Raw genomic sequence first — 16,244 nt, 5'->3', positions numbered from 1 at the left:
ATCAATTTGTAATATACACATTAAGGTTACTTGATATTTAATTTTTTGTATGTGGTTATTGTTAATGAAATATTCATTGAATATGGTAAATAAATCGAGCAAAAAAATAACTATATTATGTTTATTGAATGGTTATATGGATATTGTGGTTTAATATTTATGTCTAGAAGATCTACTCCGCATCGCTTATATTACTCATTATTCTTCAGATGAGATTATATATAGTGAGGAATGAGCAAAACGTTGAAAGAAACAAACTTTTTGAGAATAGAAAAAGAAAAACGGTTGGTGCTATATATTATTTACTTTTTTGTTCATTTTTTAATTAATCGTCGTGGTGCTAACATCTCGTTCTGAATGATGAATTCCCACCGACTTCTTGTGTGTGTGTGTTTTTTTTTTTGATGTATTTATAAAATATTATCATAAAGGTTATTTTTTTAATATATTTATAGATTCCATAGTTTTGCGCGAAATTATTAATCACTTAATAAATAAATCTCCTGTATGATTGGTCTTAAACTAAATCCAAGACCAACCTCCACAAAAGATAAAAATGAGTAGACAAAAAATCCCATTGAGTCTTCATGCATCCATTACAGAACCGGGTTGAAACTCTTTACAAGGAAAGACACGGCAGTTAATTCAACTGAGCTTAAGTGATATCATTATCCTAGTGCCATTGAATATACCATCTGTAAGCATTGTAAGACTGGTAGCTGTGATACAAAGCTAAGAAGTAGCCAACTAAGGTCAGGAAAAATCTGATGACAAATTTAAAGAATTGCAAAAAATTGACGTCCAAAATGACGTCAGATATACAGACATTTCAGCCATCAATACATAAACTGGTCCAAATAGACATAAAAATGGAAATTTTACACGGTCAGAAACTTACAATGACTATACGAGCCAAATGAATGGAAAGGTTCGAGAAATTGCAAGAAATTTGTTCGCTCTGCATTGTCATTAATAACAATAAAAAAATGGGATATAGATCAAAAATGTAATATGTTGTCCTTCCTTGGTTTAAGGAACATTCCTCAAATAACAAGAAAATAGTTTTTTAAGCGGAATGTAAAGCCAACTCATACTCGTCGCAAATCTCTAGTATAGCTTAAATAATGTATACCATTTTGAGAAAAATTGTTAAGACCTATTTAAAGTATTAGATGTAAAATCCCAATAATTACATTGAAAATGGTAACGTTGGAGATAAGATATTTGTAATAATTTAATTAAGTGTTATTTTCTAATTCTTATTAGGTGACTGATACATACATAGATGTCTCCATTACAATTAAATCATAGGATTTTTCGTTAGTATAAAGCGATACGTGTACAAGTTAGTCAGCTTTCAGACAATTGATTCGTGAGGTATGGTATTGTGCGTGAAGTAATATTTGTGATTGTTGAAAAAAACAAACTTAGCTTAATAAACATTATCTGTACTCTTCACCAGAATGACAGAGCTTAAAGGAATTACATCAATACACTCCAAAGTCCTACCAATAGTCAACCGAGTGGACTGTTAGCTATCAACCTAATCCAAAGCATGGAAAGACGCAACAGTCGGCTAGAAAAGGCATGGCATCAGTATTCTGGTATGGACATTGTATAATATTTATTGATTACCTCAAAAAGGGACAAACCGTTAATAGGAATTATTAGATAGCATTGTTGGATCATTTAAACGATAAAGTTTCAAAGAAAAAATTACTTAAAACTATGGCAAAATTGCATAGATGAGCATGAGAATGGCTTTTTTATACACTGTATTCTCTAGACATTGCCCCAAGGGTCATTCCATGTCAAATCAACGAGGACATATAACCCGACACTCTCAGATTTGGATAATTTTTTGGCACACAAGCTCAAATTCTAATCAATATAATGAATTACAAAATTTCCGGAGACAAGTATCCTAACTTTAAGATCTTGCCCTGGGAGCTATGATAAAAAAGCCACCACGATTTTTGGCAGAGTGATGCCCCTATTTATATAAATATGTTCCCAAAGTTTCATATTCATAGGAGTTGGGCATTTTTTTTTATTGTTGATGAAGTACTTGCTAGTGTATTTTAGATTTATTTTTTTTAAATCAAAATTGGGATAATAAGAAATTTAAATATTTTAATTTTGACTTCATTTTTGGGTTGTTTTTTTTTTTGGGGGGGACAAAGTCATCTAGGCGCGACACAAAGTTAGATGAACTAATACTTATATAACAATTTACAGTGTAGTCAAATTTCCTACGTGAAGTGAACAGAATACTACTTGGTAGACTTGTTTGGAATGGTTGCAAGAGTCTTCCCTTCCTTATCCAAGAATTCATTGGTATAAATTATAACAATTAATAACTATCTTACAACTTACAAATACCGCAATATTCATATTGCAATTTGTAAAGATGAAATATTATTAAAATAGCTAAAAAATGGCACTGGCGTCAGGCAATGGTTTCAAGAAAAAAAGACATCTTTTGTACCACTGTTTGAGAACCACTGAGGTAAGTTATTGGGTTTGAAAAGCATAAGTGCAGTGCAGTGATAAGGATTTAATTTTTTAAATTGCTCGAGGTTGGATGTTTAAAAAAAAATATGTTCCGTGATAATGCGTTAAACAAGGAAATAAATACTTAAACAAAAAGTTTATAAAAAAATAACTTATAGACTAATCTATATATATATTTTTATATCAATATCAAACAATTTCTGCGTTAAAATATCAAAGTTTAATTAGTATTTCTGAAGAAATAGAACTTTTAATAGGAAATATTCTAAACTGTAAATTATATTTTTTTACATATAAAGTTCACTTTGTTGACTTGGGTTATCTATTTTTCCACTTGTCAAACATATTAGTTCTACAAATACATTCTTCTGTTGTTTCAAACATTCAATGTATGAGCTTATATACTATACTTGATAAACAACATGTTTTCTAGATAGAAATATATATCTACTATTGTGTTTTTACTTATAGGTAGTTTGAAATTTATGAAATATGTATATATTTTTTTTAAATTACACCTTAACTTATTTCATTTGAAGTTATTTAATACTTCAAATTTTATTTCTTTATTTTAGAATATAACTTTTTTGACATTGATTACTTATTTCTATTAGCAAAATAATAAGTACAAAATGACGAACTGTGTGTGTTCTAATTATTTAAAATCTTATTAAGAAATGTAATGCGCAGAAATTATATAGACAATAGATTGAGAAGTATGTTTTTATATTACCTCATATTACAGAAAGTTTTAACGTAAAAAATACATATTAATTTTCCTTAATAAAAAAATTATTTTAAACAAAAAGGGGTATCCTGTATAAGTTGGCCTACACGTCATACTTTATACGTCTCTTTCTATCTCGATATTGGAGACAGCGACAGAGGATAGCTGAAAATCCATTATCGCAACCTTTCAATAATAAGGAAATAACTTTGGTACGTCAAGCGAAGGGACGCAAAGTGAAGAATATTATTGGATGAGGAAGAGAAGACGCGAAGTGAAGCGGAAGGACTCGACTTTTCCGAGTTGTTCGGTTAATTAGCACTTCGAAGGGTCACAGAAACAGATGAAAAGTCTCATTGAGTGGAGGGCATATTTAAATAAAGAAAAGAATACTATAATAAATTATAAACATTGAGTATATTAATAAATTAAGAAGTTGTGAATTTGGCTCTTATGGAGTATTCGGAGGGGGGTGAGTTCTTTCGGAGTCCATCTGTTAATACATTGCATGGGATTAGTAATGTGCAAATTTGTACTGACGTTTTTCTTCTTGGGCATCGATGAACTCTGATAAGAGTTAATTCAAAGCCTAATTGAAGTATTTTTACTCTTAGCTTAATGTATATAGTCTTTATCCTTATTCAAACTGAATTATTTGGTACCTACTACTAATAAATAATATTATATTACATTAATTATCATTTGATTTTGTGATGATTTTAATCGATCATAATTGTTGGAATAAGTTTATAGGTAGGATTATACAATCATAGGAGCTTTTACTGTATATTTCTATTGCAACCTTGGTAATGAATAAGATATGACACACTTTACTGTAGTGCATAATTATAACTTTGTTGATCCATTAACTGGAGCTCATACTCAGACGATAGAGTCTTTGTGGAGTCCTCTCAAGGGTATGCTCAGATGGTTAGGAGTAATGAATACCTCTAAAGAGGATATTAGTCATCTTGACGACATTATGAGCCAATATCCGACATGAGATTTGTTCATATTTTTCAATTATTTTTTTAAAGTTCATTTATGCTCCATTTTCTTTTTTTGTTTCATGACTTAGTGGATATGATAACAAATATGTTTCTCACAATGATACCCATTACTTTCATCGAAGAAGGAGAAGAAGTATACCTGGAATATTATTCACCAATTAGACTTGTTCGATAGCTTTGGATCAAAACAAAAACCTTTTCTTTTGGAAGGATTGCGAATTAAACAAATTGGAAATTTGGACTGCTTTATATATGATTGCATCGATTGTTTTCTATAAATTTTAGTGTTATTTGTTATATATTGTAATTTATTAATTTCTTATGAACTCAATGAGACTTTTCATCTTTTTCTGTGACCCTTCGAAGTAATAATTAAACAAACAACTCGGAAAAGTTGAGATCCTTCCGCTTCACTTCGCGTCTTCTCTTCCTCAGCCAATAATATTCTTCACTTCGCGTCCCTACGCTTGACGTACCAAAGTTTTTTCCTTATTATTGAAAGATTGCGATAATTGATTTTCAACTATCCTCTGTCGCTGACTCCAATTTCGAGGTAGAAAGAGAAAGTATGACGTTCGGACCAACTTATACAGGATACCCAAAAAAAGTCTACGAGGTTCTGTACATACATTTTACTACTTTCTTCCGTTTTTTAACTGTGTTCCTTTTACTCCGTTTTTCTAGATCATTGATAAAATTATAGTTATTTTGTTACATTTTGTATAAGAGGTGAGTCAACTAGAAATTACGCTTGAAGTACTTTTTCTCAAAAAAGTGTAGGGATAGGTTTGTATTCTTCAAATAATTAATTATCTTCCATTTCTTTTAATAAATTATTTTGATTAGCCCTAGAGAGGCCATTTAAAGATTGCAAAATTTACAGTCACAATAAAATAAACTAAACATACGGTGTCCCTGATTTAATTTTGTTTTGACATATGTGGTGCGTCAATATAAAAGAATATTGAACAAAAATCATGATAAGGAAAAAATCCAAAATTATTTTTTACATTATTTGAAAATAATTTTTGATAACGTAATTATACTATCTTCGCGAGTTAATGCTAGGATTTATTAATGAAGAGAGTTTTTGAGCCTTTAATATTGAATGAAACACCTAATTTGGAAATTTTAATGAAGGAACTCATCCTCTTTACATCATTTGAGGTTCGTAGTCGATATTAAAGAGTAATAGAGCCTCTTTTGACTATTGTATACTTCAACTCACAACTTGAAATACAAATAATGATAAAAAAGTCTTGACTGTTTGCCCCTCTTTTCCCAATGTCTTCCAATGAATCCCTTCACTTCAAATTCTGCTCTAGCCTCTGTCAAATATTATTATTCAATGATATCATATATCAATGTATTATCATTCAGAGGAATATCAAATAGAGTTAGGATTTAAGCCACTAATTGCTCTTTGGAGGATGAGGAGGACATTGATAATTCTAAGGATATAGGTGTTTATTGAAGCAGCTGAGAGGATGTTTCTGCATTCATAATTTCCTTGATGACTTCAATGTTGGATTATTCTGTATTCAATAATATTTTTGACGGAAGTTTTTTTTTGTACTCCTTTACGATATAAATTATACATAAATGTCAACATTAAAGACGGAATGAAGTAAAAATACGGGGTTGAAGAGAGGAAAAAAATGGATAGGACATACAGAAGTTGACTTTTTTATTTTTGTAATTTCAAAAATCAAATGACGATGCTTTTGATCTTATTGGGTAATACTTCTTCTTAATCATCCCTTTAATGTTATGCGTTTTTTTAAATTATAAACTCAATCAAATATTTATGTAGCGATTAGCTACCCCGGTAAATTATGACCGGTTCTCCCCAAAGGACTTTATCGTTGAATAATAATGTATATAGATTTTACCAGAATGAAGTTGGTATGTTTTATGTGTCTAAGTGAGTAAATTTCTTATTGAAACAGACAAACTGTTAACTCCGACATGATGGCTAGAAGAGGCCAAGTTGTAGAAGTCCCTCAAGTGGCAGGGCAAGTTAAAATTATCCCCTTTTGGCAGGACAAACCCTGGTTTCGCCGACTTGAGGCTCAATTTGGATTCTTGTAAGGTCTCAGAAGAGACTGAAAAATATTACCATTTGCTGGTAAGGAGATGAGGAGGAGAGTTTGGGGGATACTCCTTACTCCGACCTAAAGTCCAAAATTCTCAAAGAATCCGAGATATCAACTCAAAACAAGATGGAAAGACTTTTTAAACTAATTGAGAATCCTGGTGCTTACTCTTTGACTGAGATTGTTAGTCATGGGAGAAATTATCTCTCGAACATAACCCAGCAGAGGGAATCTATAATCAAACAGATGCTCGTGAGGAATCTTCCAAATCCCCAAAGGAGTGGACTCTCTGTGCAATTCGCGGATGTGGACTTAGACGAATAGATATGGATTGTAAAATTCAATGACGGAGACCTCCAGTGTGTTAAAGACGATCAAGGATAACCAGAAGCCCATACATCGTAGAACCGACAAAAAAGAAGAATGTTTCTATCATAAAAAGTGGGGAAAGAAGGCAATGAAGTGTGAGACCCCACATAAGTGTCCTGGTTAAAAAAAACTAATAAGGCGTCGAGCAATCGTCCCGACTTTAAATCTATATAATTCTCTCAGCAAACTCCTCTTTGTGACTAGTAATGGAATCAAATTTCTCATTGATACGGGATTACAGCGATCTATACTTCCAACATCATTTACTCCAGATCATAAAAAAGTAGTGTTCCCTCAACTCAACTCCCAGCGCCCCAGTAGAAACGTGTGGAGTGATAAATCTCTGTGTTAGGGTCTACCCTGTAGGAGAGGTACATTGGGAGTTAATTGTCGCCGACGTCAGTTATGGTATCATCGGAGCGGATTTTCTATATAAGTCACTTTAAACTCTGAGTGAATATGGAGCTCGGTTCGTTAGAGAGGAGTCATCACTATCATCTTCAATGTGAATGAGTTGTGACATTGTTAAGGATATAGTTTCTCAGTTCCCTGCTCCTTAGTAAGAGGATCAATTTTTCCATCGACCCAGTCATGGAGTCAACCATGAGATATGTACTATAGGAGCTCCTTGCTTCACCCGTATGCGTCGTCTTATCCTTGAGAAGGAAGAGAATGTTATATATGAGATATCGAAGTTACGGGAGGAATCATACGGAGATTAAAGTTTAATTGGCCGTCATCTATCCATCTCGTTTAGAAGAAGGATGACCCCTGGTGTATGGTGGGCATTACAGACAATTTAATATTTTGACATCCCGGATCGTTATCCAATGCCTCATATCCACAATTTCTTGTGGAGTATTAGAGGAAGCAAGTTTTTCTCTAAATTAGATCTCAAACGGGCCAATTTAAAAGTACCAAGTACAATGATGATGTCAGGAAAACGATAATTACTACATGCACTGTACTTTATGAATTTGTCAGGATACCCTTTGGTCTACGTAATGTGTCAAATACGTTTCAAATACTAATTGATTCTCTTTTCAGCCAAATGAGTTTTTTTTCGCCTATATCGATGATATTATCATAGTTTCAACCACAGAGAAGGAACACCATATCCATGTAAAGAAAGTCATTTAAGTACTGAAAGATAAATGACCCGGCTTATAGTTTCGAAAAGAGTGAATTTTGTAAATCAAGTATCGAATTCTTAGTGCATGTTTTCAGCGAAAAAGGAACCCGCCCAGTCGAATCAAAGTTATGCTCAATCGTCCCGAAGAAGGCAAATACCTTCATAAGCTCATCGGAATGGTAAATTATTATTGAAGGTTTATTCCCAATTTGGGAAAAATATTGGCCCCATTATACAAGATACTGCCGAAGACTAAGAGTTCGTTCGTTGAGTGGACTGAGGAGGGATACATTGTTTTTTTGGTGTTTTTTTTGCAATTACGAGACACTCTCTCTCGGGTGATACTAGTCTTGGGCATTATTCCTCAGGTGGAGATATTTTTCTCACCGTAAACGCAGTTATCTTCCAAAGTGTCCGAGTACGGAGCCAGTCTGCGTCATATAAGCGGGAAGGACAATATCCCTGCAGACTTTTTGTCAAGGATAAATAATGTTATGGCGGATGTGGTGATTGGAAGGAATGTCATCGATCTTCACTTAATCCAAGGAAAACATTAATATGGAATATATTTTATGATTGTGCGTTCAGATTTCTTTATGTATGTAAAGTCTTAAAAGTGATTCGATAAATCTGTGCAATAGGATAAATTATTCGGAGATTTCGGTTTTGTGTCCGTAACTTTCATCTCAATGTGTTATACTCATTACACAGGTTTGAATTTTTTAACATATAATAATTTTTTTTTAAATAAAAAACATCAGGATCGAGATAACAGTGATTTCACTATTTAATTGTTTTTACATATGAATTTTTTACACAACTGTTTTAAATTTTTGTTAATGCAAAATTTACACAATCTTCATTTTAGGTCTTTTTATTTAAATATCGTTTATATAAGCAAAATCACATACAATTGAAGCTCTTTTCTTTAACTCTTGATGATGATGAGGTAGGAAGAGGACTTGAGGAAGGAAGCTGATTAAATATAAGAGGGGGGGGCTCGAGGTAAGAAACGGATTCAAGGTTGAAGGAGAATATGGGGAAGAAAGATGACTTGAGGGGGACGAGATTGATATGGATAGAAGGCTTAAAGAGTGCTCCATAAGTTCTTATATTAAAAATTTCCTCTTAGTCTCACAATTGATCAGAGGAGCTTTATTTTTTTCTTATTATTTCCTTTCTTCTATTAAAAAAGCTTCTTCTTATAAATAATCTTCAGGAATCGAAATTGCTAATTCCTTAGATGAAATGATTTTCTTTAATATCCATAACGATTTAATTTATTTACTGTTGGACCACTCATTCATTCTTACAATTCCAGGATGATCAGGGGAGAACATAAATACGTGATATTCTTTTATTCCTTTTATCTTACTTAAGTATTCAGATATAATTTTTTTACCAATTGAACCATTTAACTCTATCTTGTTTTGAAGAAAATTTTGGAGGCGTTCTTCTTGAATAGATAAAAATGTCCATTGTCAACCATTGAACTTCATTCTTATTATATTTAGCATAACTGACTCGTCTGTTGTAGTCTTTTCTTTTCATTTGAACACAATCCAAATGATTTTTATGGAACTATCAATTTTTAATGTCTAATCGTCTAAAGTATTTTTTTTTATGATGGACTCCCTAAACAAGAAGGCTAAAGTTTCCGAATGATCTTTACATATGTCTGAAGGAGAAGGTAACCTTCCAGGAATAAAAACGCCATGCTCATCATGAGGTTTTCAAGAAATATCTTGATACATTCCCGTCGCGCATATTGTAAGGGTTGTTTGATGGATTCTCAACAGATCTATTTGTCTTCAAAGTAAGGCCATTTTCCAGATAATGAGTATGTAAACGACCAAGGGTACTTTTGGACATTCCCATTTAGAAAGAAAAAGTGATAGGATTCACATTTTTGAGAAGCTTCCCTTCAATAAAGAGCTTCATCCTGTCTTCTTTTTCACCCATTCAAGAAAAATGTTTCAAGAGATTACGAGAGAATCTTTGAAAACTGTCGCCATTTCCAAGGACTGATCCCTACAAAATGTAACTTCTTGGGGAAAAAAAAACTAATTAGAGCATGGGCCTCTTTATTCACAGGATTTTTTAGGTCCTAATTAGAAATTGCATACCATTTTGCAAAAATGGGGAAACAATCTCTTTCTCTTCCTTGTCCACACAACGAAGTATCACGTCAAGATGAAAAGGTCAAATATCGAAATAGGAGGTGGTAAAAATGTCGGAAATAATTTATAACGTTTGGATAATAGTAATGGTGCCTAATCAGTAATCGTATAAATAATACTATAATTATAATAATAGTGTATAATACAGATATAATAATAATATTGTTCCTCTGAAGGTAAAGCTAGATCGGATCAACTCGCTTTATTTTTATGCAACTCAGCTTTAATAAATATTAACTGAGGCTATGAATATGACCAATTATATTCAAAAGGTCATAACGGGGCCAATTGGAGTCACATTAATTAATGGAAGGATCTAAATTATAATTTATAGCTAATATTCTTGAGTATCCCATCCCTTAAATTTGAACATAAATCCCATAATGGAATAAATATCCCTACTAACTATTTGGCCGTTAATATTTATGAGGTAAATAAATAAAGTGGGAATTTCTCAATAACTTGATTTTTACTCAAGCTCCATTTCTAGTTGACTATTTGCTAATACACCACCATAAATAATGGAATCAGTTAAAAAATGTGATGAGTCAACATTATCATCATATTTTCCCCGATTTCAATGCCAATTTCATGACGTCATGCCCTGAAAAAGGAATATCAGGGCAAACGAAGGAAGATACTTCTAACTTGATCTGAAGAGATGTTCGGATTCCGAATTCTACGAGGGACGGCAGGAGGAGAATTCATCCAAGGAATTCTACCAAATTTCATAAGGGAGTAGAATGGACTCCTTCCTTGAGAACAAGATATCAGGATAGAAACAATAAAGTCATCCATTAACGATAAGTAGATAATTTTAATATTTCAAAATGGGATGACTTAAAAAATACAAAATGGAATAAAAATCCTTAGAAATGCATATTTTCTAAATTGATTTTTTTAAATTATACATGAAATATTCTTCTATAATATAAGCTATAAATGTGTTATGAATAATTTATATGCGTCTTAAGAAGAGTGTTGTTTTTTTATCAATTTTCAGCCTAAAAATGTAATTATATCATATCATAAAGAATCAATAAAAAACATTTTAATCATAAAAAAAACACTTTGATATAAGTTTTATCAATCCTACTTTTAATTTTTTTATTATTTGAGGGGTAAAAAATGACTATGAACGATAATAATCCCAAATTACAGTAATCCCAGATATTTCAGAAATCAAACGACTGAAAGAAATACTGAAATTAGTTTTGTATTGTGCGCTCAAATTTAATTTCCTTTTTCTGGCTTAAATTCATTTGTACAAAATAAGTGTTCCGCAAATTTTGAAAATGAAAACTTAGTAGCAAGTATGGACCTCTAAACTTTATTTAGCGATCTTTTTTAGAAGATATGTTGTCTATTTAAGTTACTAACATATACTTTTCTTTTTGATTTAAACTTTTTAGGATTTAGACAGTTTCCCCGTCCTTGATCATAAGTAGTGATGTAAATTGAGTTAATGTTGTCGCTGGCCTCCTTTTTTGAAAGTTGTAATTTGAAGAGTGAAGTTTTTTTTCCTCGGATGTTGTCATTATAATTAAACTCCTGAGTAGTTAATGTATTTTCCTATTATATTCAAAACCTGACGGAACATTCGTGTGTACTCATAAAGGACGGAGAGTAACCGTGAGGATTTGTTGCGTAGTTATAATTGTTACTTGATGGACTCGGATTAGAACTCAAGATCGAAATCGGAGTCAAAGCTGCTTGTAGCTGTTCTAATAAAACGTAACGAGAACTAAGTTACACTCCTCTAAAACATTGTTCAAATTGTCAAGGTTACAATGTTAATTTTCTTTTTTCAAACAAGCTCAAAATGCTACAGATTAACATCACTACTTATTGAAGAAAAACACAAATAATACAATCATATAACCCGTATATTCATATTCATAACATTATATGTTCTATAAACTATAATATATAGGAAACTAGTTTAATCTGCATTTCTGTAAATATTTATATATTCCAAGGATTAAATTTCAATAACTTATAATGAAACATACTGTAGCATATATAGTAGGGAGGTCCAAAAAATATTTATGTTTGGGAAGTTGAAGTCTTGCCCTCAGAAGGTGGAGCAATATTTTAAAATTCAACGATGCCACCAAATACCAGGTGTTGGAAGTTTTCCATTTTTCATTAAAGTAAATGTCAATCTTTGATATAATAAATAAAGTTATACAAATTATTTAATCATATATTATTTTTCATTTGTTTTTTTGTTGCTTCAGGAAAATTCTTACGATGATCTTAACCGCTTTAGAAAATATATAAATTGATGTTTAGTTTTGATAAGGCTCTCGTTAGAATTTTGAATTATATTATATATTTTCTTAATTAACCAGAGAATTTTCTTTTAATCAGCTCGTAAATGATATCCTAGATCAGTGGCTCTCAAACTATTTAAATTAAATGTCAATGTTATGTAAAATTTGGGATGATCGTTTTTTTATAAAAAAAAACATTTTATTTGAATTTTTTTAGACAAACTATAAAAGTATTCAGAATGGCTACCCAAAACTTTTGTTATTATTCCATGTCTCTAAGTGGAAAAACGTCGGAGCAACATCAAAAAAGGCAACGCATGTGCGATCTCCTTCGTGCCAGTACCCATAGGGTCTGGAATAAACAAAAATTCTTCAGCAACAATATGGTTGACTTCTGGCCTGGATCCATGTGACACTCCTTTATCCCAGACTTGGCAGTTTGGGACGTCTTGAAGAATAATGTCTGCCTCACCTCTCATCCAAATTTAAATTGATTCGGAGCTGCCAACATGACAGTGTCACGCTGTAGACACAGCTTTCATCGTCAAGAGGTGCTAATCTGTTCGCCAGCGCGTCAAGGCTGTTATTGATTGATATAATTTTGAATATTTTTTTGCTAAATATCGTATTTAAATCTATGAAAAATTAAGTTTGAGTTGTTTTTCTTTATTTCATAAAAATTATTATTATTTAATACGTTCTGCTACTACAAGTTTTGGGTAGCAACTCCGTATTACTAATTTTGACAAGAAAATTTGAGTTAGACAGGGTTCTACTCCCCCTCCTCCCAGCTCAAACCTCCACGTATCATTAAAGGTAGTTCGGAGAAAGTTTGAGAACAACTGTTTAAGACAATATATTTCAAGGGTTTATGTTTCCATTTTTTTTGTTAATGAATTAATATTTTTTTGGCAAACGACGAAAAACTTGCATTCACACATCCAACGTTTGATTTTGTGATTTCAGGAATTTCTTAACCGTTAGTAAAATCTATGCAGGTGGCCTACCACATCGAGCATAAGTGTAGACGTATATACGTTTATCATTTGGAAACAGACAAATAAAAGAATCTATTTCTAAAAACTTTGTATAATATTATTTTCAAACCATAACAACTTTCCCCTTTCAAAATATAGAAGTATTGTAATTTTAAATGTTTTTTTGTTTTGTTTTGGGGGAGTGAAAATCCAATGATTAAATTTTGAAAAATTTGCCATTTCCTTTTTCCCAACCCAAGAGAATTTAAATTCACATAACAAAAACAAAGTATTTATGAGTTACTTCTTTTCAAAGTTTTGTAGTTATTGGTAAGATTCTTGGTACTTTTTTAAATGTTATAGCAATATTAAGTATAACAATCAACTAGGGATATATATTTTTGACTTGTAAAGTCTATAAGTCTTGTCATTCAGTTTTCTTAAATGTGTCTTACTTGTATACTTATTCAATACAGTTCAATTTTGATAGCATAGTCCCCCCTTGTGCACAATTGATAAGATATATCCTTCCAAAAATCCCCTCTTAACCCTTATCTATTTGATTATTTATGATGATTGTAAATCTTTAAGAAATATCAGGCCTGACGTTTGAAGTTCAGTATCAGGACATCAGATATAATCATTTTGTATATTTGACGCAGAAATACAAAAGCTTCAAAAAAATCAAAAAATTCACACAGCTAATGAAACCATTAAATAATATAAGTTGTACAACATTCATATTTTTTAGACCACCCTAATATATAGCTATACATTTTTGAAGGAAAACTACTTAAGAGAGTGCTGCTTGATTTTGTTTATCAATACAAAAATATTTTTCAACAGTATACTATATTCTACTAAAACACATCTGATCAAAATGCCTAGTAAGTATATATTATAGGGATTGATAATTTAGAGGTTCTTATTTTATATATTTATTTTTATAGACCCCTGTGGACAATGCTCATGTGGAAAAGAGTGTGGAAAATGTTCATGCACAAATTGTACTTGTTCCGGATGCAAAAAGTAACGCACTCCTTACAATGCACATGAATTATATAATTTCGATATCATGTAATTACTTATGTAATAAAAAACATTTATAATAAAGTATTATTATTTTTAATGAATAATTATTTATTCTGATGTGTAAAACCGAAAACGATTTAAAAGAATTTCTTCTACCATTTTTTATGTCAATCATTCCTATACTGAAAAACTTTTGATTTTGATCTACCTTCGGAGTTACGGTATAAAAGAGTGCACAATAATAAAAAGGTATATAGATTTAAAACAAAGAGTAACCCTGAAGATTTATTATAGAGTTATAATTATAATTCTTTGTTGGACTCAAAATATGATTGAGGAACGACATCGGAGTAATTGTTGCCTATGTCCTTGTTCATCTCATTCTCTCCGTCGTCACCGCTGATTGTAGAAGATCTAATGAAAAGGCATAAGAACGTAGCTGCTCTCCTCTGACACATTTTTCAAACGATCAGGGTTACCATCTTATTTTTCGAAATCTTTGAATCCAATTTGAGAAACGACTTCGGCAACTTAATCAAAAACAATTTTTACAGTTTCAGCATTCAATTTGGATACGGGATGCATTGTAATCATGTCGTTATAAGTAGAATGAAGGCTCTTAATCAGAACGAAAAATATTGTCTTGGATATCTCTTCATCTTATTTTAGTCAAAAAACTCTCCAGAGAAACGACTCGTCTTGTGGAGTACGTTTCATCAAACACAATACCAATGTTTTTGAAAAGAGTTCAAACGAGTCTTCAGATATTTAACGGTTGTTTCCCAAAGTCTTGATTATAAATTAAGTGATTTTGACAGTTCTGAAAGTCGATATAAAATGGGAAGAGTAAGGACATCTTTGTGGAGCTCTCTGTATAATGCAGTTGAAAAACTTTTCCATAACGTAGAAAAAAACCTACATGGATGTAGTGTACCTCCTCTGTGAAGGATTTTTTAGAAGAAGGGATAATTATTCTGTCAGGAAGCTAAGTTTTTTTTTCTTGATGTTCATCCAAATGAGGATTGAGGCTTTGGAGACGCTTAATAACTGATTCTATTTCATCTTCAACATTGGTTTCAGTTGAATTTTCAGAAACAAAATCGGAAGTAGACAAGGAATTCAAACAGGACAGTATGTCCAATAAAATATCACACTTATTAATATGATTGTTGTCAATGATGTGTTTCAGTAGTTGAAATGTAAGTTTCTTGTTCTTGTACCTGAAAAATTGAAATATGCATGATTATTGATGCATGTACATTTTAACATACTGAATGGCTAATTGTTAAAAGATTGTTATATCCAAAGACTTCCGTCATTTCTTATTCTTTGGAAAAATATAGAAATATCTTTTTGGTGGGAGGAGGATCTTGTCAGACTTATTTACCCTGTAACCACAAAGTCATCCAGGTGCGATACAAAGTTTTCCCATTACTTGGATGAACTTATACTTATATAACAGAATACAGTGTAGTCAAATTTTCTACGTGAAGTGAAAATGGATCCTACTTGGTAGACTTGTTTGGAATGGTTGCAAGAGTCCTCCCTTCCGTATCTAAGAATTCATTGGTATAAATTGTAATAATAATTAATAACTATCTTACAACTTACGAATACCGCAATATTCATATTGCAATTTATAAAGATGAAATATTATTAAAATAGCTAAAAAATACACTGGCGTCAGACAACGGTGCAAGGAAAAATGTGAAGGAAAAAATGGCAAGATTATTTAAGCTGATAATATATATCACCAATATAATATATAATAAGAGAGAAGAAAAATAAACAAACACGACATTGGTTCTAATCGAAGGAGTGCTAATCACTTAATTCTCCGTTATTAATTACAATATCATTAGACATGATGGACTATTCATATTGGACAAGACTCTTAGATTGAGGGACTAGTATTTGCAAAATATTTCAAG

At 31.6% G+C, this 16,244-nt stretch overlaps 2 long non-coding RNA genes across 4 annotated transcripts; one reads left to right on the top strand and one right to left on the bottom strand.

The window, feature by feature from the left end:
* The first annotated feature begins 9,299 nt into the window (after positions 1–9,299).
* Positions 9,300–14,410, top strand: LOC121128039 (uncharacterized). Of its 3 annotated transcripts, none has more exons than XR_011783200.1 (3): positions 10,567–10,835; positions 12,522–14,168; positions 14,232–14,410. It is a non-coding gene; the product is annotated as an uncharacterized lncRNA (long non-coding RNA). The 3 variants fall into 3 exon arrangements; XR_011783201.1 differs by having other exon boundaries at positions 10,569–10,835; positions 12,585–14,168; XR_005868014.2 differs by having other exon boundaries at positions 9,300–14,168.
* Positions 14,411–14,565: 155 nt separating this feature from the next.
* On the bottom strand, positions 14,566–16,022 carry LOC121128040 (uncharacterized). The gene is made up of 3 exons (XR_005868015.2): positions 15,925–16,022; positions 15,585–15,868; positions 14,566–15,533 (listed from the first exon to the last, which is right to left on the bottom strand). It is a non-coding gene; the product is annotated as an uncharacterized lncRNA (long non-coding RNA).
* Positions 16,023–16,244: the final 222 nt, after the last annotated feature.

This window comes from Lepeophtheirus salmonis, chromosome 13, assembly GCF_016086655.4.
Source record: "Lepeophtheirus salmonis chromosome 13, UVic_Lsal_1.4, whole genome shotgun sequence".
NCBI classification, from domain to species: Eukaryota; Metazoa; Arthropoda; class Copepoda; order Siphonostomatoida; family Caligidae; genus Lepeophtheirus; species Lepeophtheirus salmonis.
The sequence above is the reverse complement of the archived record's forward strand: the minus strand, read 5'-3'. Positions and strand labels throughout refer to the sequence as shown.